The following is a 25,555-nucleotide window of genomic DNA, read 5'->3' as shown; positions in this document are numbered from 1 at the left end:
TATCAGTCTAGCAGTGACTACCATGGCATAAGCTAAATTGATTGACAGTATGTATCCAAAAGATAACTAGCTAGTTATATGATTCAGCTGATGGCTTTCAGAGTTCAATACAGGACTGTAACTCAATCCTCTTTGATTGATTTGATCTTAACCAATACTCCCCATCGTTTTAATGCTTCTGGTATTTTTGCAAACGACATAAGTGATCACTGTGCTATTGCCTGTGTGAGAGATGGTAAAATTCCTAAGAAATCTCCACGTGTTATTACAAAAAGAAACTGGAAGCGGTTTGATATTCAAGGTTTTTTACATGGTGTATCTAGCATTGAGTGGAATAGAATGGAATTAATCATTGATGTTGAACTAGCCTTTTCTTACTTCCACAACGCATTCCAGGATGTATGCAATAGGCATGCCCCTTTAAAAAAATTCAGGATTAAGGGCAGAGAGAACCCTTGGTTTACTAAGGATCTTACTGAAATCATAAGGGAACGAAACGCTATATGGGCTAAAGCAAGAGGGACTGGTTTGGCAGATGATTGGAAGGCTTTTAAACATCTTTGAAATATGGATGTGGCTATGATCCGTAAATTGAAAGCAGACCACTACCTGAAATCTACATCACAAATTTTAAATAATCCATCCAAATTTTGGCAAGTAGTGAAGGGTTTGGAGTGCAAAAAAGATACACAGCTTCCCAAACAATTGTTGGTCGATACACAGATTGTAACTGAGAGGAGCTCCATTCTGAAAGCCTTGAATATGCATTTTTTAGATGCAGGCAGTTTATTTGAAAAGGTCAAAGGTATAATTGAGCCCCCTATGAATTTACCTGACACCCCTGTGCACTCCTTCACCAGGTTCTCCTTTTCATCCTTCTCTGTTTCAGAAGTGTGTAAAGCCCTGAAAGAAATTGATTTTAAAAAATCCTCTGGCCCTGATGAACTAGACCCCCGCCTCCTACACCTAGCTGCAGACATCATTGCTCCCCCCTTAACATGTATTTTTAACCTCACGCTTGATATAAAGGAAATCCCCAAGTTATGGAAATCTGCTTTTGTACTGCCTCTCCTAAAAGGTGGAGATCCTTCGCTACTTGACAACTATCGACCCATATCAAAATTGTCTGTACTGTCAAAGGTACTGGAGTCCTTAGTTAGTAGGCAGCTAAAGGCCTACTTCCAAGAAAACAACATCTTAAATGGAATGCAATCAGGTTTTAGGTCTTGCCACAGCACTGTTTCAGCAACATTGAAGGTTTTAAGTGGCATCCACTGTGCTCTTGATAAGAAGTTACATTGTGTGTCTGTTTTTATTGATTTGTCGAAGGCTTTTGACACCGTGGACCATGCTGTATTAGTGCAAAGGTTAAAATGTTGTGGAAATACTGGTCATGCTCTAGATTGGTTTATAAATTACCTATCAAATCGTACACAATGTGTAATGGCGGATGGTTGTAAATCTGAGTCCATAGAGGTGTGCTCAGGTGTTCCGCAAGGTTCTATTTTGGGCCCACTGTTGTTCATTTTGTATATCAACAACATTGGTGATCTTATTGATCTCACTGGTATACACTGATTTATAAGGCCATATTGGGTAAAATGCCATTTTATCTCTGTTCTTTTTTAGTCAGGTCAGTAAATAAATATAAATTACGGTCCCATTCTGATTTGCTTCTAACAGTACCAAAAATTAGAACAGGACATGGTAGAAATAGTTTTAGTTACTTAGCTCTGTGGTCCTGGAATTCTCTCCTGAACATTTTAAAATGTGATGATCTAGTTTCGTTGGTGGAGTTTAAACACTTCATCGATGTATCACACATAGAAGAGTGTAATTGTTTTTAGCCAGCTGTTTTTAGTCAAGACGTTTGTGTTTTTAATGTACAATGTTTTTGTTGTACTGTATGTGTGTTTATAGTTTTGTTTAATGTTGTGTTAGTGTATGTTAGTTGTTTTGTCTAAAACGTTGTTCCCTCTGCTGCTATTGGACCAGGTCTCTCTTAATACAGAAAAAACCTGTATAAATAAAGGTATAAATAAATAAATAAAATTAACTGTCATGGATTCCCCCGGTACTGCTGCTCATCCCGTTCACCAGCTTCGGAGGTCTACGTCACCGGCCTTCTAGGCGTCTCTGAACTGGATCATTACCACCAACCCTGGACTGTCTTGTCTCATTACGCACACCTGGTTCACATTCCCCCTGTTTAGTATGGTTATATGTGTGCCCTCTGTTCGCCATTGTCCTTGGTTATTGTTTCATGCCCGTTGGTCTTGTGAGTACCTGTGCTCTGTTGTATCGGCTTGCGTGTTACCGTGTTAGTGTGCACTTGTTATTACGGGTCTTGTCCCGTGTATTGTTATTACAGGTCTCATCCCGTGTGTTTATTAGAGGTTTACATCTCGCTCTTTGTTTGGGTTACTGTCCTGTGTTATATATATATATATATGTTTATTTTGGGCTTTGTCCCCGTCATGTTCATGACGTACGCTATTTTGGGTAGAGAAATACCAAAAACGATTTTCGTATTCCTGCGCCTGTCTCCGATCGTTATACAATGTGACAGTAACGTTAGCTAACTAGCTAACTTACCAAGTCCAGCTAGGCTAGCATGCTAACTAATGTTACGTTACCTTTAATCGCAAATATTCAATTTTGTTGTGAAGGAAAAAAACTATGGTATCGCATCATTTCTCAGCAGTTGTCGAAATGGATTCCCCATCAGTTCAGCTTGAAAATCCCTCTGATAATCTTTGGTCACCGCAAGCATAATTCTTGATAGCCACAAGCCACTGGCATCATTGGGGTAAGTCTCTGTTAGGTAGAACGGTGAAAGATAACACATTTTCGCACTTGTTTGTAGTTAGCACAGCCAGACACAGAACATCACAAGGGCATGATGAGCAATGTAGTGAAAAACTAACATTAAAACAAAATCTTGCCTAGAGAAGATCTGAGATTACTGTGTGTTGATCGTTCAAAATAAACAATGCCAAGTTTGTGGGCACGCCTCATGTACACTACCGTTCAAAAGGCTGGGGTCACTTAGAAATGTGCTTGTTTTTAAAAGAAAAGGACATTGTTTGTCCATTAAAATAACATTTTTAATAGAATATCTACATAGGTGTACAGAGGCCCATTATCAGCAACCATCACTCCTGTGTTCCAATGGCACGTTGTGTTAGCTAATCCAAGTTTATCATTTTAAAAGGCTAATTGTTCATCAGAAAACCTTTTTGCAATTATGTTAGCACAGCTGAAAACTGTTGTTCTGATTAATGAGTGCTTGTCTTTGAAATGGGGTCTGTTTGAATAGCCTAAAATGAACAGCTTTGTAAGCGTAACAAAAACACGGCATGCTAGCTCCGTTCTGCTTGTTGACGTGGTTGTTGACGTTCACTGCCAAGTCAAAACAATTTTACTCATTTTCGTGGCAATAAAACAGAATTTTTTAAAATTTTCGACCCAATTTGGATCCGATTCTCCCTCGTCTGGGACATATTTTGGGCTGAATCTGGTCCACCTCGGATCCAAATCGGATTGGGTATTGATTTTTGTCGGTCTCGATTGGGGATTTCACGGATCCAATTCGCTTCAGATCTCAATTTCGGGATTCGAGAAGACCTCTACTCCCTGCAACCTAAAAATAAACATTCCTAGAACAGGCAAAACTTTCACTTCTGTTCTCAGAAAACACGTTAAGTTTTACCATTCAGGAAACTTATGGCTTTGTTCTCACAACCAATGTCAAACCAAAAACACAACTTCCAAGGAACCATAATGTGCTAGCTGGGTTGCACTATTAAATGAAGGTTAGTGAAAACACGTTGTTGTAATAAAATACAAAATATCTGACATTGCATATCCATTTGAACATTTGTTGTACATTTAAATGGATGAAAGCGCAGTGGTAAGACATTTTGATGACAACTAAACCAAACGTCTGACATTGTTTTCCATTGGAATTTGGTTGTGCTTCTAGATGTATAGTGATAACAAGTCGGGAATTCAACTACTGGCTGTCTTTTTGAGTGGTTGAATAAAGGTTGAAGTCTCATTGTTCAACATCTCAACCAAATATTAACCACATTTCTAAGTTGAAATGACATGGTTTGGCCAGTGGGGAATTTACAGGCTGTCAGTATGTAATATTATGAAGATAACGAGGGAAAATGCATTGTACAATAGATATACACGTCATTGCTATTGTAGCGACCCGCACAGACAGCTGTGTGTTATGTGTTAGGCTAGGAGGTGGTTGTGTTGTACTGACCAGTACCCGGTGTTCGCGGGGTCCGACATGTCAATCAACCTGCTATCTGCCAATCACGGGAATGCCTGGAATGTTCTGATGCCGGGCATCCTGGTGGTTGGCGGAGTGGCGTGGAGGGGGGTTGGGCAGGGGGGTGGAGCATTGGAAGTTAAGACCAGGTTCAGCCTTTGTTCTCTCTCTCTTACGTCTGGGCTTCACAAGAGAAGGTCACGATTGGCTTGTGGGTTATCTGTCATCTATTTGGCGTGTGCTACGGCCCAAACAGTAGCCTGTGTAAAGTTGGTTTAATAAACCGTCAATTCGCAAACTCAAGCCTCTGTCTGGACAATTGTTCATTTATGATCTAGTCAGGTCATTACACTATCATGAGTCATTGCCACAACCTTTTCGTACACTTCTGTCATGTTTTGTGATTTCGGAGAGCAGGGCAAGGAATAACGTCAGAGCTCGTTCATGTGCTATCAGCTGATTGGAGAATGAATTCCGATTTGCATGCATACTGCCACATAGGAGTAAAATAGTTACGGGAAAGACGTGACGAAGAGGACGAAGTTTATTGTTCAAAAATATCAAACAAGTCTGAGTAGTGAACGTTACGTTTCAGTATAGGATTTTTCTTTTCCATTCTCTCGCAATGGAATGTCGAAATGTAAGTATCGAACTCTAGGCTACATTTGTCAAAATTTGAAATGTTGAACCTAAAGTCTTACGTTTTAGGCTACTTTGTTAGATGTATTTCATAATGAAAATAACGGGAGACAGGTTAAACTAATGGATATAGTAAATCAATCTGATAAAACGACATTCAGACATTGACATGACGTTCCAAGGCACCGAAATGCGTACAACAAAATTGACGTTCCAAAGTCAATGTGTTTTTGGTGCGTTTATGAAAAGAAAACTACTCCAAAACAAAAGCTGACCAGAGACGCAACACAAAATTGCACAAAGAATTTGGATCCATGTAGAGATGATGAGACAAAGTAATTCTTTGGTTCGGCTAGCCTTCTAATCATGGAGGTGGGAGAGCAGCTGCAGGCTCAGACTGGCATTATTTGATTGATTTCAAATCAGTAGTGCATAGAACTGTTGACAGATAATGTGTTTAACTCATCAGATGTAATTTATATTTTCAACAGTTTTTGTACTGTTTTAGTAAACTGTGTTTTCGGCTGTATGTCATTTTCAGTCCAATGTTCATTTGCGTAATAATTATTGGAAAGATTTAAAACTATGCTAAAACATGATGATAATGCCAACCATGGGCGGACTGGGACAAATATTCAGCTACACCAGCCCACATCTCATCGGTGCCACTCGCAATCCAATGCCTGTACCCCAATGGTCAGCCAAATGCTCAATATAGATTATCATGACAAATTGCTCAAATGTCATAAAAAAGCAGGTCCATGGGCTGCCGGCAGTGTCATAATGTTTGTTTTTTAAATTATGATTTAATATTTATTATATTATATATTTAATATTTCGACCAGCCCACCCCAATAAAAGATGGTCCGGCCATTCTGGCATTTTCCAAAATTGCCAGACTACCAAAAATCGCCATGGTGCCAACATTTGATTGAGGGTGGTGAAAAGATCTTGTGTTTGGACTGGTTCCAACAGATAACGTTAACCTTACTGACCTTCGGTATAATAAGCACAGGCACATGCAAATCACTCAGGAAAATCCAGGCTAGAATGAGGACAAACATTTGGTTAACTACTGTATTACCTGTACTCCAATGACTGGTTTGTGCAGTAATGCAGGTATAATGCATTATACACTGCATGACCAAAACTGTGGACACCTGCACGTCAAACATCTCATTCCAAAATCATGGGCATTAATATGGAGTTGGTCCCCCCTTTGCTGCTGTAACAGCCTCCACTCTTCTGGGAAGGCTTTCCACCAGATGTTGGAACATTGCTGTGTGTACTTGCTTCCATTCAGCCACAAGGCATTAGTGAGGTTGGGCACTAATGTTGGGCAATTAGGCCTGGCTCGCAGTCGGCATTACAATTCATCCCAAAGGTGTTCGATGGGGTTGAGGTCAGGGCTCTGTGCAGGCCAGTCAAGTTCTTCCACACCGATCTCGACAAAGCATTTCTGTATGGACCTCGCTTTGTGCACAGGGGCGTTGCAATGCTTTAACAGGAAAGGGCCTTCTCCAAACTGCTGCCACAGAATCGTCTAGAATGTCATTGAAGGCTGTAGCTTTAAGATTTCCCATTCACTGGAACTAAGGGCCCTAACCCAAAACATGAAAAACAGCCCGAGACCATTATTCCTCCTCCACCAAACTTTACAGTTGGCAAAGTGTTCGGAAACTTTCCGCTAAATTTCCAGAATGTTTATGGATATTTTCCATGAGAAGTTAAGCACGGGAATTTGGGGAATTTTGCTTAAATTCATCATATAAGCTAACTTTATCAGTGAATATTTTTTGTGTGATACACATAAGGCAATTCTAGGTCTTGTGGAATATTTTGGTTAAACTATTGCAACCCTCTGCATGCACAGTGCATTCTTCCATCACATGTGCAGTGCACTCTTCCATCACATGTACAGCTGATTCGCAAGATCTTGCACACTAATGAGATGCTATTGAGCCCACACTACTACACTGTCTGAGTCAAGAACTACATGCTTTCTGGTAAGTTTTGATTACAATACTGGATGATTACAATTACAATACTGGAGTGAATATATTTTATATGACATACATCATTTTTTGTTAACTAGTAAATAGTAGCCTACAGCAAAGTGTGTTTAAATCATTTATAACTTGTTAACAATTTCTGCTAGTTAGTTTTTGCTACCATGTGAGTTTTAGCTTGCTTGAGGCTGCTAACTAAGGAGTGTTAATTCACCTGTTTCCATACATGATTAATTTGACAACATTTACAAAGGAGTTGTTTAATCTAACTGCTTAACTATTTATCTGTACATGGAATTGTATTTGGGGGTTTTTTACAAAAAAAAATCTAATCTTTACAAGAAAATGCCACAGATGTGTGGAGACATTTCATTGCAGCTAATGTAGAAGGAAAAGCTGTGCACATTTGCAAATACTGTGCCAAATCATATGTGAAGAATGCAACAAAGATGCAGAATCATCTGGCCAAGTGTATAAAGTTCCCTCAGCGCTCACAACAAGCAACCTCTGACAAAAGTCCTTCTACTTCTATTCGAGGTGAAAATGATGAATCAGACACCTTATCGATAGCACCAGCACATGGTCCCTGTGAATCAGAAGTTTTTTTGACTCAATGGAGGAACGTAGTCAGAGAAATGCTGAGGAATGTCTTGCTCGAGCTGTGTATGCAACTGATTCACCTCTGATGCTCACAGGCTATGTGTATTGGAAGAGCTTTTTGAATGTTCTTCGCCCAACATACATCCTTCCAACCAGACATGCTTTATTTACTAATTTTCTGGATGCAGAGTTCAACAGTTCAAGTGACGGTCAAGCAAATCATTGAGAAAGCAGACTGTATTGCAATCATCTCTGATGGGTGGTCGAATGTTCATGGGCAAGGAATAATTAACTACAGCATCTCCTACCCTCAACCAGTATTCTACAAGAGCACAGACACGAGGGACAACAGACACACCGGTCTCTACATTGCAGATGAGCTGAAGGCAGTCATCAATGACCTTGGACCACAGAAGGTATTTGCACTGGTGACAGACAATGCTGCGAACATGAAGGCTGCTTGGTCTAAAGTGGATTCAATGCATGTGCTGATCATGCATTGAATCTGAAAACAATGGATATACTCTACAAGAGAGCCAAGGAAATGATTAGGTATGTGAAGGGTCATCAAGTTATAGCAGCAATCTACCTCACCAAGCAAAGTGAGAAGAATAAGAGCACCACATTGAAGCTGTCCAGCAACACCCATTGGGGGGGGGGGTTGTCGTCATGTTTGACAGTCTCCTGGAGGGGAGGGAGTCTCTCCAAGAAATGGCCATATCGCAGTCTGCCGACATGGACAGCCTCATCAAAAGGATACTCCTGGATTATGTGTTTTGGGAGAGAGTGGTAAGCAGCCTGAAACTCCTGAAACCTATAGCAGTAGCCATTGCACGGATTGAGGGAGACAATGCCATCCTGTCTGATGTTCAGACTCTGCTTGCAGATGTAAGTGAAGAAACCCGTACTGCCCTGCCCACTTCACTGTTGCTCCAAGCAGAGGAAACTGCAGTTGAAATACATCAAAAAGCGTGAAGACCTCTGCCTGAAACCCATACACGCCGCAGCGTACATGTTGGACCCCAAGTATGCTGGCAAGAGCATCCTGTCTGGTGCAGAGATCAACAAGGCCTATGGTGTCATCACTACCGTGTCTCGCCACCTTGGCCGGGGTGAGGGAAAGGTTCTTGGCAGTCTGGCAAAGTGCACTTTCAAGAAAGGGCTTTGGGATGGAGATGCAATATGGCAGTCGTGCCAACATATCTAATCAGCCACCTGGTGGATGGGACTTTGTGGATCTGAGGCTCTTTCCCCTGTTGCCTCCATCATCCTCCAAATCCCACCAACATCAGCCGCATCAGAGCGCAACTAGTCCTTGTTTGGAATACACACCAAAGCACGCAAAAGGCTGACCAATACAAGGGTTGAAATATTGGTTGCCAAATTTGAGGCTTTTTGAGCCTGACAACAAGCCATCTTCAACAAGGTTGGAACGTGACAGTGAAGATGAGGCCTCAGAGTCTGATGTTCAAGAGGTGGACATTCAGGAGGTCCAGGGAGAAGACATGGAAGCCTGAGAGGAAGACAACCAAAGCTTTAGTTTAATTTTACAGATTAATGTTGAAAACGTTTTTGGGAGATGCGATGGATCATTGGAGATTATTCAATATTCCCTTTCTTTTGTTATTCAATGAAATCATCCCATGTGAAGAGTCAACTCATTTAATTAAATTTCAATTTGTAACTAAATTGTTTTTTACATTTCTATTGGAAGGATTTAATAATTTGCAATTATATCTACTTATGATAAGGTAAAATGTTTGTTTCTGTCTCCATATGATATGGTAAATATATCCAATGCAATTTTTTTTTGATGAACTGACTTGTTGGAAAGGTGGCATCCTATGACAGTGCTACGTTGAAAGTCACTGAGCTCTTCAGTAAAGCCATTCTACTGCCAATGTAGATTGCATGGCTGTGTGCTTGATTTTATATACCTGTCAGCAACAGGTGTGGCTGAAATAGCTGAATACACTCATTTGAAGGGGTGTCCACATACTTTTGTGTGTATATATAGTGTAACACAGGTATAATGCATCGTAAGACTTGTCATAAGCATGTATAACCCCTTATAATGTCTTATCATCTCACAAGGACCTTGGCTAAATACCAGCCACTTTGAGTTAGTTTAAATGAAATGTGGACACATTGAGACATAACACATCCCTTGTTTATAATACATTATAAAGGCTTATACATTGTTATAACAAGTTATAAAGCACTATACCTGCAGGCTTTAAGTTGAATACCACGAAGTTCATAACCTGGTGTCTGCACAAGCCTTCACCTGGTGTCTGCACAAGCCTTTACAGTACACAAGGCTGCCCTGTGTACTGTAACCAGGTCAGTTGTAGATTCTTGATTCCTATGGCATAGTAACATGACAGCTTAACCTTTTACTGCAGTGGACTAAATCAGGGTCACACATCAGGTTTCTTGGTAGTCTTAAACAAATCTACTTTGAAACAAAGGTATACACCTCACACATATGGTTATGGGCTTGACAAAAGAAGAAACCTGGCAGATATAGAGTTGAAATGTATTACATATTGAGTTTGCATCCCAATATTACACTTTATATACTTTATATCATAGAAGACTGAAATATAACAAAACTGTTTGACATAGAAACGCCATATTTTCGTCGTTTTTCTCTTCAAAATAATTCTTATTCATTATGAAATTATGAAAATTATTAATAACATTCCATCCATAAGGTCACTAGGTCATTTGACTGCAGGAAAGGGCTACAATGGCAGCTGTATAATGTGTAGCATAATCACTGAACTTCACTCTGTGAATCATTTTAGAAAAGGAGATCTTCAAAAGCAATCCAACACTGACAACTTATTCTATTGGGATTTGAGCAAAGAGAGATATATTCAGTTGGGGTGGATGATTTCATGCAAAGTGTTTGGCTTTCATTTTTTTCCGGTAGGGATAGAAGCAGTTGGTACGTTACACAACTCATCCTTGCTGAACTGTGTGGGCTTGAAAGTTGTGTGTTTGAAGGAAGACCCCAGACTTTCAAGAAACTTCCATTATCTGTGTATAATTTGAAGACTTGCTATCATGTGCTTGTGAATAGAGTAGACAGATGGTAATTTGTATACTAACTCTCACCAATCATTTGACCTGCATAATTTGAAGATCCGTTATGTCAGAGATGACTTGGTCAATGATTGATAATTACATAAAAAGTATATATCTTGACACGTAGCTTGGATATTTTGAGCTAGGGTACATTTCTGTTATGTTTCTGCCCAACAACAGGGCATTCTATTTGAATATTAAAAAGATATTGGGTGCCACTTGACCTAAATATTCCCTCTTCAATCTTGTTTCTGCTCATAGTATACCGCCTAAGATGTGTTTGGTAGCTGAACAATGGGTCTTGGCAAATGTAACTGCCATTTCAGTGGTAACCACCTTGCAAACCACTCCTCGTCTTTTGGTTTTTGTTTTGTGACCACATCATTGAAATAACTCAGGTCAACAGGTATAATGCATTATAACTTGTTGTAAGTAGGTATGAGCCCTTATCATGTTTAATTATGCACTCATTAATGCCTAGGGCTGATTATTCAGGATGAATCAGGAATAATGGTAAGATATCATACGGGGTAATATGTGCTTATATCAATAATGCATAATGATTATGCATTATTACTGTATCATAATGAATTATGGCCTTTGTCCTTAAGTAAAGTTTCATTGTCTCTCGTCAGATGGCGTCACTCCTCCGTGACGCTCGTCCGTCAAACTGATCTGTCTTGTCGAACGTGGAACTCGTATTCAGATTTGATGGTAATACTTTGATTTATTTTGTTTTTCCCATGATGTCAAGCAAAGAGGCACTGAGTTTGAAGGTAGGCCTTGGAATACATCCACAGGTACAACTCTAATTGACTCAAATTATGTCAATTAGCCTATCAGAAGCTTCTAACGCCATAACATCATTTTCTAGAAACTTCCAAGCTGTTTAAAGGCACAGTCAATTTAGTGTATGTAAACTTCTGGAATTGTGATACAGTGAAATCTGTCTGTAAGCAATTGTTGGAAAAATTATCCTAACCGACTTGCCAAAATTGTAGTTTGTTAACAAGAAATTTGTGGAGTGGTTGAAAACCAAGTTTTAATGACTCCAACCTAAGTGAATGTAAACTTCCGACTTCAACTGTATACTGGGTTATAACCCTTGTCATATGTACTATACCTATACTGGGTTCTATCCCTTGTCATATGCACTATACCTATACTGAGTTATAACCCTTGTCATATGTACTATACCTATAATGGGTTATAACCCTTGTCATATGTACTATACTTATACTGTGTTCTAACCCTTGTCATATGTACTATACCTATACTGTGTTCTAACCCTAAAGCTAGTGAGGGAGATATGAGTCTCCAGCTTCAGTGATCTTTGCAGTTCGTTCCAGTCATTGGCAGCAGAGAACTGGAAGGAAAGGCGGTTAAATATACCTGCTGGAGCGCGTGCTACCGGTGGGTGCTGCTATGGTGACCAGTGAGCTGAGATAAGGCGGGGCTTTACCTAGCAAAGACTTATAGATGACATGGAGCCAGTGGGTTTGGTGACGAATATGAAGTGAGGGCCAGCCAACGAGAGCATACAGGTCGCAGTGGTGGGTAGTATATGGGGCTTTGGTGAGAAAACAGATGGCACTGTGATAGACTGCATCCAATTTGCTGAGTAGAGTGTTGGAGGCTATTTTGTAAATGACATCGCCGAAGTCAAGGATCGGTAGGATAGTAAGTTTTACGAGGGTATGTTTGGCAGCATGAGTGAACGATTCTTTGTTGCGAAATAGGAAGCCTATTCTAGATTTAATTTTGGATTAGAGATGCTTAATGTGAGTCTGGAAGGAGAGTTTACAGTCTAACCAGACACCTAGGTGATTGTAGTTGTCCACATATTCTAATTCAGAACCGTCCAGAGTAGTGATGCTGGACGGGCGGGCAGGTGTGGGCAGCGATCGGTTGAAGAGCCTGCATTTAGTTTTACTTGCATTTAATAGCAGTTGGAGGCCACGGAAGGAGAGTTGGATGGCATTGAAGTTCGTCTGGAGGTTAGTTAACAGTGTCCAAAGAAGGGCCAGAAGTATACAGAATGGTGTCGTCTGCGTAGAGGTGGATCAGAGAATCACCAGCAGCAAGAGCGACATCATTGCTGTGTTCTAACCATTATCATATGTACTATACCTATACTGTGTTCTAATCCTTGTCATATGTACTGGTACTATACCTATACTGTGTTCTAACCCTTGTCATATGTACTATACCTATACTGTGTTCTAACCCTTGTCAATCTTTTATTTTTTCTATTTTCAGTGAATTTTGAGCACCATTTGTCCTTCACTTTCATTTGTATCAAATTGTTTTGAAATGATACCTCATTACTTGGAGTAGCATATTTGGTCCACTTGAGTCATAGCCATACTTGTTGCCCAGCTCTCCTACATGCAGACCATACATTTTTGAACTTCTAATATCGGACCATCAAACCATGTTATAAGAGCTAGATAGCACCTAAAAGTTTATGAGCTATCTATATAGTTGACTACAGTAAGTTACATCTGCCCTATACAGATGGTTGGCCAAATCAAATGAGCTTTCTTATAGCCTGTATCTGTTACTGTATTCAGAATGACAGAAAATGTGCCTTCCATTGATTGGCTGGACAGCAACAAGTTGGCTAAAGCAGAGACAGACATGGCACCCAAGCTAGCTTTCACATTGTACAATAGTCAGTCAGTGAATGGGATGAGAACAGCTGACATTGGCCTTGGTGTTTCAAAGAGAATAAAAAATAAACAAATCCAGTTAAATTCATTTGAAATGGAACCGACCCCAACCCGGTGTTTTTCCCCCTCAGGACGGGTGTCCCAGGACCCACGAGGATGACATCATGGATATCCCCCTGGATGACCCCGAGGCCAATAAGGCTGCTGCCAAGATCCAGGCCAGCTTCCGTGGTCACATGACTCGCAAGAGAATGAAGGAAGACAAACCCAGAGAGGAGGTGAGAGTTTCAGCAGAATTAGGGTAGCAACATTCTGGTAACTTTCCCAAGTCTACTAAGCTAACATATGGAATTGTTTTGATATGGTCATACTATGGATCATTTAGATATTAGATTTGGAATTTTAGGGCCGCTGTAGGTATAAAAAAAACAAACATATTTTTTAAAATAAAATATTGAATTTGGCATTTACTACTATCGCTCTTTAAGGGTGTGTGCTGGTGGCAGGGAAGTCAAGTGCAGGAGATCGAACTTGGTATAAACGGAGCAGTTTAATAAGTGCTCAAAACTCAGAAAACCAAAATATACAAAATAAAAACAAGTGGGTACGAAACATAACTTGCACAATGCTTACAAACAAACAATCACCGACAAGGACGAGGACAATGAGGGGGAACAGAGGGTTAAATACACAACATGTAATGAATGGGATTGAAACCAGGTGTGATACAAGACAAGATAAAACCTAAGGAAAATGAAAAGAGGATCAGCGATGGCTAGAAGGTCGACGACTTCGACCGCGGAACACCGCCCGAACAAGGAGAGGGACCAACTTCGGCGGAAGTCGTGACAGTACCACCCCGCGCGTCGACACCGGCCTCGGGGACGACCCGGAGGGCGAGGCGCAGGGTGATCCGGACGAAGATGGTGGAACTCCTGCAGCATAGATGGGTCCAACACCTCTCCTCCGGACTGTACCCCTCCCACTCCACGAGATACTGAAGGCGCCTCGCCCGGCGCCTCGAATCCAGTATGGAGCGAACGGAGTATGTCGGGGCCCCCCCGGTGTCCAGAGGGGGTGGAGGAACCTCCCGCACCTCAGACTCCTGGAGCGGGCCAGCCACCACCGGCCTGAGGAGAGACACATGGAACGAAGGGTTAATACGGTAATCGGGTGGAAGCTGTAACCTATAACAAACCTCGTTCACTCTCCTCAGTACTTTAAATGGCCCCACAAACCGCGGACCCAGCTTCCGGCAGGGCAGGCGGAGGGGCAGGTTTCGGATCGAGAGTCAGATCCGGTCCCCCGGTGCGACCACCGGGGTCTCACTGCAGTGGCGATCTGCATTAACCTTCTGGCGCGTCACAGCCTGCTGAAGGTGGACACGGACGGCTTCCCATGTCTCCTCCGTGCACCTGAACCAGTCGTCCACCGCAGGAACCTCAGTCTGACCCTGATGCCAAGTCACCAGAACCGGCTGGTACCCCAGTACGCACTGAAAGGGAGAGATGTTAGTGGCGGAGCGAGTTCTGTGCCATCTCGGCCCAGGGCACGAACTCCGCCCACTCCGCCGGCCAGTTCTGGCAATAGGACCGTAGAAACCTGCCCACATCCTGGTTCACGCTCTCCACCTGCCCATTACTCTCGGGGTGAAAACCTGAAGTAAGGCTAATCGAGACACCCAGACGTTCCATGAACGCCTTCCAGACCCTAGACATGAACTGGGGACCCCGATCAGACACTATATCTTCAGGCACCCCGTAGTGCCGGAAGACGTGTGTAAACAAGGCCTCCGCAGTCTGTAGGGCCGTATGGAGACCGGGCAGAGGGTGGAGACGACAGGACTTAGAGAAACGATCCACAACGACCAGGATCGCGGTGCTACCCTGTGAGAGTGGAAGATCAGTAAGAAAATCCACCGACAGGTGCGACCAAGGCCGCTGTGGAACGGGTAAGGGGTATAACTTACCTCTGGGCAGGTGCCTAGGAGCCTTACACTGGGCGCACACCAAGCAGGAGGAAACATAAAGCCTCACGTCCTTAGCCAAGGTAGGCCACCAGTACCTCACGCTCAAACAGAGCACTGTCCGACCGATCCCAGGATGACCAGAGGAGGGTGACGTGTGGGCCCAATAGATCAACCGGTCACGGACAGCAGAAGGGACGTACAGACGCCCAACGGGACACTGGACGGGAGCGGGCTCTGCACGTAACGCCAGCTCAATGTCCGTGTCCAGCTCCCACACTACCGGCGCCACCAGGAAGGATGCGGGGAGTATAGGAGTGGGATCCATGGGCCGCTCCTCTGTGTCATACAGCCGGGTCCTTCGCGTTCTGGGAGCCTGGTCTGTAAGAAAGGGTAAACACAGAACGGGTGAAAAACATGGCCCACCTTGCCTGGCGAGGGTTCAGTCTCCTCGCTGCCCGGATGTACTCCAGATTGCGGTGGTCAGTCCAGATGAGAAAAGGGTGTCTAGCCCCCTCAAGCCAATGTCTCCACACCTTCAAGGCCTTGACGACAGCCAACAACTCCCGGTCCCCCACGTCATAGTTTCGCTCCGCCGGGCTGAGCTTCTTCGAGAAGAAGGCACAGGGGCGGAGCTTTGGTGGATGTACCCGAGCGCTGAGAGAGCACAGCTCCTATCCCAGCCTCGGACTCGTCCTCCTCCACTATGAACGCCAAAGAGGGATCCGGATTGGCCAGCACGGGAGCAGAGGTAAACAGAGCCCTCAGGTGACTAAAAGCCTCAGCTGTCCACTGCAAGCGCACCGGGCCCCCCTTCAGCAGTGAGGTAATGGGAGCTGCTACCTGACCAAAACCCCGGATAAACCTCCGGTAGTAGTTGGCAAACCCTAAGAACCGCTGCACCTCCTTTACCGTGGTGGGAGTCAGCCAATTACGCACGGCTGCAATGCGGTCATTCTCCATCTACACCCCTGAGGTGGAAATGCGATACCCTAGGAAGGAGACGAACTGTTGGAAGAACAGGCATTTCTCAGCCTTGACGTACAGGTCATGCTCCAACAGGCGACCAAGCACTCTGCGCACCAGGGACACATGCTCGGTGTGTGTAGCGGAGTATATCAAAATGTCATCAATATACACCACGACACCCTCCCCGTGCAGGTCCCTGAAAATCTCGTCTACAAAGGCTTGGAAGACTGATGGCACATTCATCAACCCGTACTGCATGATGAGGTACTCATAGTGCCCAGAGGTGGTACTGAAAGCCGTCTTCCACTCGTCTCCCTCTCGGATACGCACCAGGTTGTAAGCGCTCCTGAGATCTAGTTTGGTGAAGAAGCGCGCCCCGTGCATTGACTCTATCGCTATGGCTATGAGCGGTAGCGGGTAACTATACCTCACCGTGATCTGATTCAGAACCCGGTAGTCAATACACGGGCGCAGACCTCCCTCCATCTTCACAAAAAATAAACTCGAGGAGGCGGGTGAAGTAGAGGACCGAATGTACCCCTGACGCAGGGATACGGAGACATATGTTTCCATAGCCTCCGTCTCCGCCTGTGAGAGGGGATACACGTGACTCCTGGGAAGTGCAGCGTCTACCAGGAGATCTATCGCACAATCGCCCCGTCGATGAGGTGGTAATTGGGTCGCCTTCCTTTTGGAGAAGGCGAGAGCTAAATCGGCATATTCAGGGGGAATGCGCACTATGGAGACCTGGTCTGGACTCTCCACCGTAGTAGCACCAACGGAAACCCCTAAACACCTACCTGAGCACTCTCGTGACCACCCGGTGAGAGCCCTCTGTGGCCAAGAAACAGTGGGGTTATGACAAGCTAACCAGGGTAGGCCCAGCACCACGGGAAACGCAGGAGAGTCAATAAGGAAGAGACTAATTCTCTCCGTATGACCCCCCCCCCTGCATCACCATGCCCAAAGGAGCGGTGACCTCCCTAATCAACCCTGACCCTAATGGTCAACTATCTAAGGCGTGAACGGGGAAGGGCACATCTGTCGTACTCCTGGCGCAGGGAGAGACGAAGCCCACTGGAACCAGGTGGAAAAGGGGCGCTCAGAGGAGACCCCGGTTGTGCTGGTGGAGGCGCTGGAAGAACGCCCTGTCTCTCCCAGCGGTCCACAGTTCGGACAACGCGGTCCATGGCGGTGCCAAGATGGTGAATCATTGCTGCGTGCTCCCGGACGCGCTCCTCCACCTCTATAACCGGGGTACCTGCTCTTGCTGACTCCATAGTTGGGTCGGTGATTCTGTAAGGGTGCGTGCTGGTGGCAGGGAAGTCAGGCGCAGGAGATCGAGGAGATTGAAACCAGGTGTGATACAAGACAAGACAAAACCAAAGGAAAATGAAAAGAGGATCAGCGATGGCTAGAAGGTCGGCGACTTCGAACGCCGCCCGAACAAGGAGAGGGACCAACTTCGGCAGAAGTCGTGACACGCTCATAGAAACACAATGAATAATACATTCATAAATGGGAAAACAGACATTCAAAAAAGAATCATAAGGTTTTAAAGTGTCTGTCCTGTATCTAGGTGATAAAAGAAAGCTCAGGAAATATTTCTGTGTTTTGGACTCATATTTAAACCCATTTTTTTGGTTGGCACAAAACTACCTCCATAAACCTGTACCGGGTTACCTTGTGGCGATCGTAAAGCAAAACGGAGAACACCATCGTGTTTTTAAAAGTCTCCCCTTTCCACAGTGGGTTCATATTAGCCCAAACGGTTTGGACGCTACAGATAAAATGTGGCGGTACTGACTTCTTCTATAAGTAAAAGATGCAGAGCAAAGCCTTTTCTATTATCATGCACCAGAGACATATTTTTGTATTACAGATGTAGGATCTAAATTTGAGCCAGTTTGCTACAGCAGGAAAATAATCCCAGAGAAAGAGGAAATGTGAATTATTATGTGGATAATAACTAATGGACATTTTTTGTAAGAGTTCATAAATTGTTCTTTGGGGCAAATATATATATTTTTTAATTTTAAGTGGGAATTACAAACATTAGAATACTTTAAACAGAACTTGAATACACAACAAGTTTGCCTGTTAGAGATAGGCTTTGGTACATAGACTGTGATCTTTAAGAAGTCATTCTAGTGATCAACTGTATTGTACAATGTAACGAGGTCATACGAAAGTTAGTTACTTTGTATACAGTTTTGTTTGTAATGTTAGAGGACTGGGAAAGAACATGGAAAATAATATTTAGTCACATAGTAGTTACATTGATCACAAGAGGGATTAATGACCATGTTATTACATGATGCTAATATGCAATAACACTTACTGTCTATCATTCATTGGACACAACTTCAGGTTCCAAATTCCAATAAATCAAAGGTTATGTCATTGATACCCACAGTAGGGATGACTGGCATATATTAGCTGCCTTATCAGTACAAAACAATTGCCACAGATTTACACAATGGCCAAGGTATGTTTCCTGTGAGAGTAAAGGTAGTCTTGTTGCTATTACCTACTATTACTCTTAACATTAGTCTTATTCTTACTCTTTCTATTACTAATATACTCTTAATCGTTTCAATACTCTCAACAGAGTGTTAGCAAACTGTGTGTTCCCTCAGGAATCAGTAACCCAGCCAGCCTATCGCCCAACCCCCGGATGGGGAAAAAAAGCTTTCAGAGCATTGCTGACTTAATTCTGTGTTGCTAGGCAATAATACAGATGGTATCCAGTTAATGTCATGAGAGTGCAAGATCTCGACTGTGTTTTGTATGAGTAATGAACACTTACACCAGTCAAATACCTATGTAGACAGGGAGTTTTGTACCTATTGTCTATAATTTCATTTACATGAATAAGTTGTTATAGCATTGTTATAGCATTATGTCTGACAGTTCTTCACGATATGATTTACTTCATAAGATTTGATAAGACATCATTCATGATGGTTAGTTATAGTGGATATTTAGCATACCATACTTCTTTGGACATGATGCACTCTTGATGATCTCACAAATTTTAGCACTACACAACTACTTCTAGCACTAAAGATTTAAAAGTGTGCATGTAGGATTGATGTTCCAAAAAGCTTTCTTTCTTTCAATTTTCACAGTTGCTAAAGTAATGGTGGTAATTTGCTCTCATCATTCAGTGAACCCTTTAAAAGCTGTCTTTTAGATCACCGTCACTATGCTAATGAGTTTGGACCAGTCATATCCTGCCATTCCAGTCTGTGATGCCGTGTTGTGTGTGCTTTTCAGAAGCGACGGGAGCAGAAGTAGAGGAGAAGAGAGATGAAGCGTCAGAGCTTGAATTGTTAGGTCGTGGTTCCTGGCAGAAAGATGCATGCCACTCCAATATCAAGAGCTCTTTTCATGAAGAGAAAACATTTCACTGTACCGTATAACACAAATAGAACTAGATCTAGGTTTGGAAGACCCCCACGGACTCTCTTTCTCTAAAACAGACACACACACACACACACACACACTTACTCTCTTATTCACAAACACACTCTCCTTCCTCCCCAAATATCGGGGTCGATAAATGTCTATGACCCAAAATAATATTTTACAGCATTTTACAGCATGCACTCAAGTGGAAAGTACATTTTGATGGATTTGAAGAGCAAGTGTAATAGCAAGTTGGCAAGGTGTGGGCAGATGATTTGGGGGAATGTACGTTTGTACTCACTTAACTGGCTATATAATCGTATACATTTTACAATAAAGAAGTATGACTTTTCTGATTTGACAGTAACTTTTTTTAATGTGTGTGTTTTGTGCAGCTCTAGTGAAATTCATTTAAATAGAATCGTTAGGACTGCTCAGTACATAACATATTCAATTATGTTAATGTTTTATTATTTAGGGGCGGATGACGCAATGGACACATTTTCTTTGTACTTACTCTTTTTGACTGTCTTTGGTTGTCATGGTTGTCCGTGTGTGTGTGTGTGTGTGTGTGTGTGTGTGTGTGTGTGTGTGTGTGTGTGTATATATATAGTAACAGTAAAGTATCTACATGGTTCAATAAAAACGTCTTAAGTGTAGAAGTCTGTATGGTGTTTGGCAGGTTTGATTGCGGTGAAAAACAAATAAATAGTGGAATAGCGATTGAAGTAATAATATGAGCACAGTGTTCAGTTTGTTACCTTCTTCTTGCCATAGGCCCATAACAGTTTAAACCTGGCAAATTTGTCTCATGTAGAACTGATTGCATGCTAAAAATGTATACAGTGAAATGCACTCACCACTCACTATCACAGTGCCATCCGTTTTGTCACCAAAGCCCCATATACTACCCACCACTACGACCTGTACGCTCTCGTTGGCTGGCCCTCGCTTCATACTCGTCACCAAACCCACTGGCTCCAGGTCATCTACAAGACCCTGCTAGGTAAAGTCTCCCCTTATCTCAGCTCGCTGGTCACCATAGCAGCACCCACCTGTAGCACGTGCTCCAGCAGGTATATCTCTCTGGTTACCCCCAAAACCAATTCTTCCTTTGGCCGCCTCTCCTTCCAGTTCTCTGCTGCCAATGACTGGAACGAACTACAAAAATCTCTGAAACTGGAAACACTTATCTCCCTCACTAGCTTTAAGCACCAGCTGTAAGAGCAGCTCACAGATTACTGCACCTGTACATAGCCCATCTATAATTTAGCTCAAACAACTACCTCTCCCCCTACTTTTATTTATTTATTTATTTTGCTCCTTTACACCCCATTATTTCTATCTCTACTTTGCACATTCTTCCACTGCAAATCTACCATTCCAGTGTTTTACTTGCTATATTGTATTTACTTTGCCACCATGGCCTTTTTTTGCCTTTACCTCCCTTATCTCACCTCATTTGCTCACATTGTATATAGACTTATTTTTCTACTGTATTATTGACTGTATGTTTGTTTTACTCCATGTGTAACTCTGTGTTGTTGTATGTGTCGAACTGCTTTGCTTTATCTTGGCCAGGTCGCAGTTGTAAATGAGAACATGTTCTCAACTTGACTACCTGGTTAAATAAAGGTGAAATAAATAAATAAAAATGTGCAGTCTTGCAGAATAACACATTACAACACCTTTACACTGAATGTTTGGATTCATCTGTTTGGAAAGCTTTTCGGAGGATATTACTTGTAATCTACTGTACCAAAGGTATGCACGCCCGCCCACCCACCCTATCTCTCTCTCTCTTTGCCCCTGTCTCTCTCACTCACTCACACACACCCATCCACACACAAACACCTCCCCAACACACACATACTGTATACAACAACAGCAATGATAAAACCCACTCCTAAACACCTTCCCCTTCATCCACCCCATCCTCTTTTGACATTCTAGTCGCTTTCCACCCTCCATGGCTCCTCCCTTAGTTAATACACTATGTGCAACATTTAACCAGCAGCACTTATGTTTTAATTACTATGCACAAATCACAATGGAGAGGACAAGGGAAACTGGAGCATGTGGTAATTATCCCATCCTGCCTTCCCTTCCGGATAGTAACTACCTCAGTTATATTTAACGCCGCTAAAAGGGCACAGGCTGAATCACGCTACCGATGTAGGATTCATACATTAGCCACATCAGCAACTGTGAAGTGAGACAGACCATCACGGTGCTATTTATTGTGGTGGTGGTGGTTGCTATGGAGTTGCTGGAGTGGGTTGGGTTTTTTGGTTGGTTGTTGATTGTCGTCTAAAAACGCCAAGCTACTGTGTAGGGATTTTATCGCCATTTCTTTTGGAGTTGCCATCTCGGTCAAGGAATGCTTGGCTGTACCATAGAAATGTGACCTAGCTTTGCAACCGTTTCTTTGCTTATTCTCAAGGATAAGAATAGGTTGCTGGTGAAATTGCCTCAAGTGTGCAGTTTTCTGAACCGGAACCCCCACCATGAAACAGACACTGTAGTATAGCCACAGACTAAGCAGCACAACATATTAATTAAAACATCCTCATTACTAACTATAGCTCATGTAGCCAGTTTTGCCATTTTAATTTGAACACACAACCTCAGATACAGAAATAGCAGAGACACAACAGCCCTAGCCGTACATCAGATTTTTTCAAGTTGCACTTCTTGAAGTTGAACCCTCCTGTGTAGACTTGCACTCGGGCCGCTCGGAGCCCAACGGCCGCCCACGCAGTCTCCCTGCCATGGAGTGGGAATCAGCTCTGGGATGCTAATGCAGGCTCAAATCACTGAGGTGGGAGTTATGAAAGCTGCATTTTTCAGAGGGTTTCCAATAGCAACCCACCACCGCCAATGTTATTGCCCTCCTCCCCCTCTGGTCTTGTCGGTTTGAAACATGCTACTTGGAGTTGTGGAGAGCGAACGAGTATGGCTTATGTTTAGCAGATTAACACAGTTTTAAAGAGAGGCGTGGTCAGGCATATGAAGGATTCATGAACGTTGAGATGAGCAATGAGAAGAACATAGGGGGAATGAGTAGAGCAACACAACTGCACCCTCACCATAGAGTTTAGACCCTTATAATGTTTGACAGTAGCATTGAACAGTAGAAAAGGATCTTAATGGATGTGTGTATTAAACCTAATGAAAAAGTTAAGAATTAATATTGTGCTTATTTTCACTTGTCAAGGTGGATAAAGAGGGGTTTGAGTTCGGCCAGATGGCATCTCAGGGACAGTTTATATTGGTGTCAAATCAAATCAAATCAAATGTATTTATATAGCCCTTCGTACATCAGGTGATATCTCAAAGTGCTGTACAGAAACTCAGCCTAAAACCCCAAACAGCAAGGAATGCAGGTGTAGAAGCACGGTGGCTAGGAAAAACTCCCTAGAAAGGCCAAAACCTAGGAAGAAACCTAGAGAGGAACCAGGCTATGAGGGTTGGCCAGTCCTCTTCTGGCTGTGCCGGGTGGAGATTATAACAGAACATGGCCAAGATGTTCAAATGTTCATAAATGACCAGCATGGTCAAATAATAATAATCACAGTAGTTGTCGAGGGCGCAGCAAGTCAGCACCTCAGGTTTAAATGTCAGTTGGCTTTTCATAGCCGATCATTAAGAGTATCTCTACCGCTCCTGCGGTCTCTAGAGAGTTGAAAACAGCAGGTCTGGGACAGGTAGCACGTCTGGTGAACAGGTCAAGGTTCCATAGCCGCAGGCAGAACAGTGGAAACTGGAGCAGCAGCACGGCCAGGTGGACTGGGGACAGCAAGGAGTCATCATGCCAGGGTGTCCTAAGGCATGGTCCTAGGGCTCAGGTCCTCCGAGAGAGAGAAAGAAAGAGAGAATTAGAGAGAGCATACTTAAATTCACACAGGACACCGGATAAGACAGGAGAAGTACTCCAGATATAACAAACTGACCCTAGCCCCCCGACACATAAACAACTGCAGCATAAATACTGGAGGCTGAGACAGGAGGAGTAAGGAGACACTGTGGCCCCATCCGATGATACCCCCGGACAGGGCCAAACAGGAAGGATATAACCCCACCCACTTTTCCAAAGCACAGCCCCCACACCACTAGAGGGATATCTTCAACCACCAACTTACCATCCTGAGACAAGGCCGAGTATAGCCCACAAAGATCTCCGCCACGGCACAACCCAGGGGGGGGGGCGCCAACCCAGACAGGAAGATCACGTCAGTGACCACTCAAGTGACGCACCACTCCTAGGGATGGCATGAAAGAGCACCAGTAAGCCAGTGACTCAGCCCCTGTAATAGGGTTAGAGGCAGAGAATCCCAGTGGAGAGAGGGGAACCGGCCAGGCAGAGACAGCAAGGGCGGTTCGTTACTCCAGAGCCTTTCCGTTCACCTTCACACTCCAGGGCCAGACTACACTCCATCATATGACCCACTGAAGAGATGAGTCTTCAGTAAAGACTTAAAAGTTGAGACCGAGTCTGCGTCTCTCACATGGGTAGGCAGACCATTCCATAAAAATGGAGATCTATAGGAGAAAGCCCTGCCTCCAGCTGTTTGCTTAGAAATTRTAGGGACAATTAGGAGGCCTGGGTCTTGTGACCGTAGGGTACGTGTAGGTATGTAAGGCAGGACCAACTCGGAAAGATAGGTAGGAGCAAGCCCATGTAACGCTTTGTAGGTTAACAGTAAAACCTTGAAATCAGCCCATGCCTTAACAGGAAGCCAGTGTAGGGAGGCTAGCACTGGAGTAATATGATACTTTTTTTTGGTTCTAGTCAGGATTCTAGCAGCCGTATTTAGCACTAACTGAAGTTTATTTAGTGCTTTATCCGGGTAGCCGGAAAGTAGAGCATTGCAGTAGTCTAACCTAGAAGTAACAAAAGCATGGATAAATTTTCTGCATCATTTCTGAACAGAAAGTTTCAGATTTTTGCAATGTTACGTAGATGGAAAAAAGCTGTCCTTGAAACAGTTTTGATATATTCGTCAAAAGAGAGATCAGGGTCCAGAGTAACGCCGAGGTCCTTCACAGTTTTATTTGAGACGACTTTACAACCATCAAGATTAATTGTCAGATTCAACAGAACATCTCTTTGTTTCTTGGGACCTAGAACAAGCATCTCTCTTTTGTCTGAGTTTAAAAGTAGAACGTTTTCAGCCATCCACTTCCTTATGTCTGAAACACAGGCTTCTAGCGAGGGCAATTTTGGGGCTTCAACATGTTTCATTGAAATGTACAGCTGTGTGTCATCCGCATAGCAGTGAAAGTTAACATTATGTTTTCGACTGACATCCCCAAGAGGTAAAATATATAGTGAAAACAATAGTGGTCCTAAAACGGAACCTTGAGGAACACCGAAATGTACAGTTGATTTGTCAGAGGACAAACCATTCACAGAGACAACTGATATCTTTCCGACAGATAAGATCTAAACCAGGCCAGAACTTGTCCGTGTAGACCAATTTGGGTTTCCAATCTCTCCAAAAGAATGTGGTGATCGATGGTATCAAAGGCAGCACTAAGGTCTAGTAGCACGAGGACAGATGCAGAGCCTCGGTCTGACGCCATTAAAAGGTAATTTATCACCTTCACAAGTGCAGTCTCAGTGCTATGATGGGGTCTAAAACCAACAGCTTTTTCTAACATTTTTGAGAGGAATGGAAGATTCGATATAGGCTGATAGTTTTTTATATTTTCTGGGTCAAGGTTTGGCTTTTTCAAGAGAGGCTTTATTACTGCCACTTTTAGTGAGTTTGGTACACATCCGGTGGATAGAGAGCCGTTTATTATGTTCAACGTAGGAGGGCCAAGCACATGAAGCAGCTCTTTAAGTAGTTTAGTTGGAATAGGGTCCAGTATGCAGCTTGAAGGTTTAGAGGCCATGATTATTTTC

Source organism: Salvelinus sp. IW2-2015, linkage group LG23 (assembly GCF_002910315.2).
Source record: "Salvelinus sp. IW2-2015 linkage group LG23, ASM291031v2, whole genome shotgun sequence".
NCBI lineage: Eukaryota > Metazoa > Chordata > Actinopteri > Salmoniformes > Salmonidae > Salvelinus > Salvelinus sp. IW2-2015.
This window is presented reverse-complemented; position numbering follows the sequence as displayed.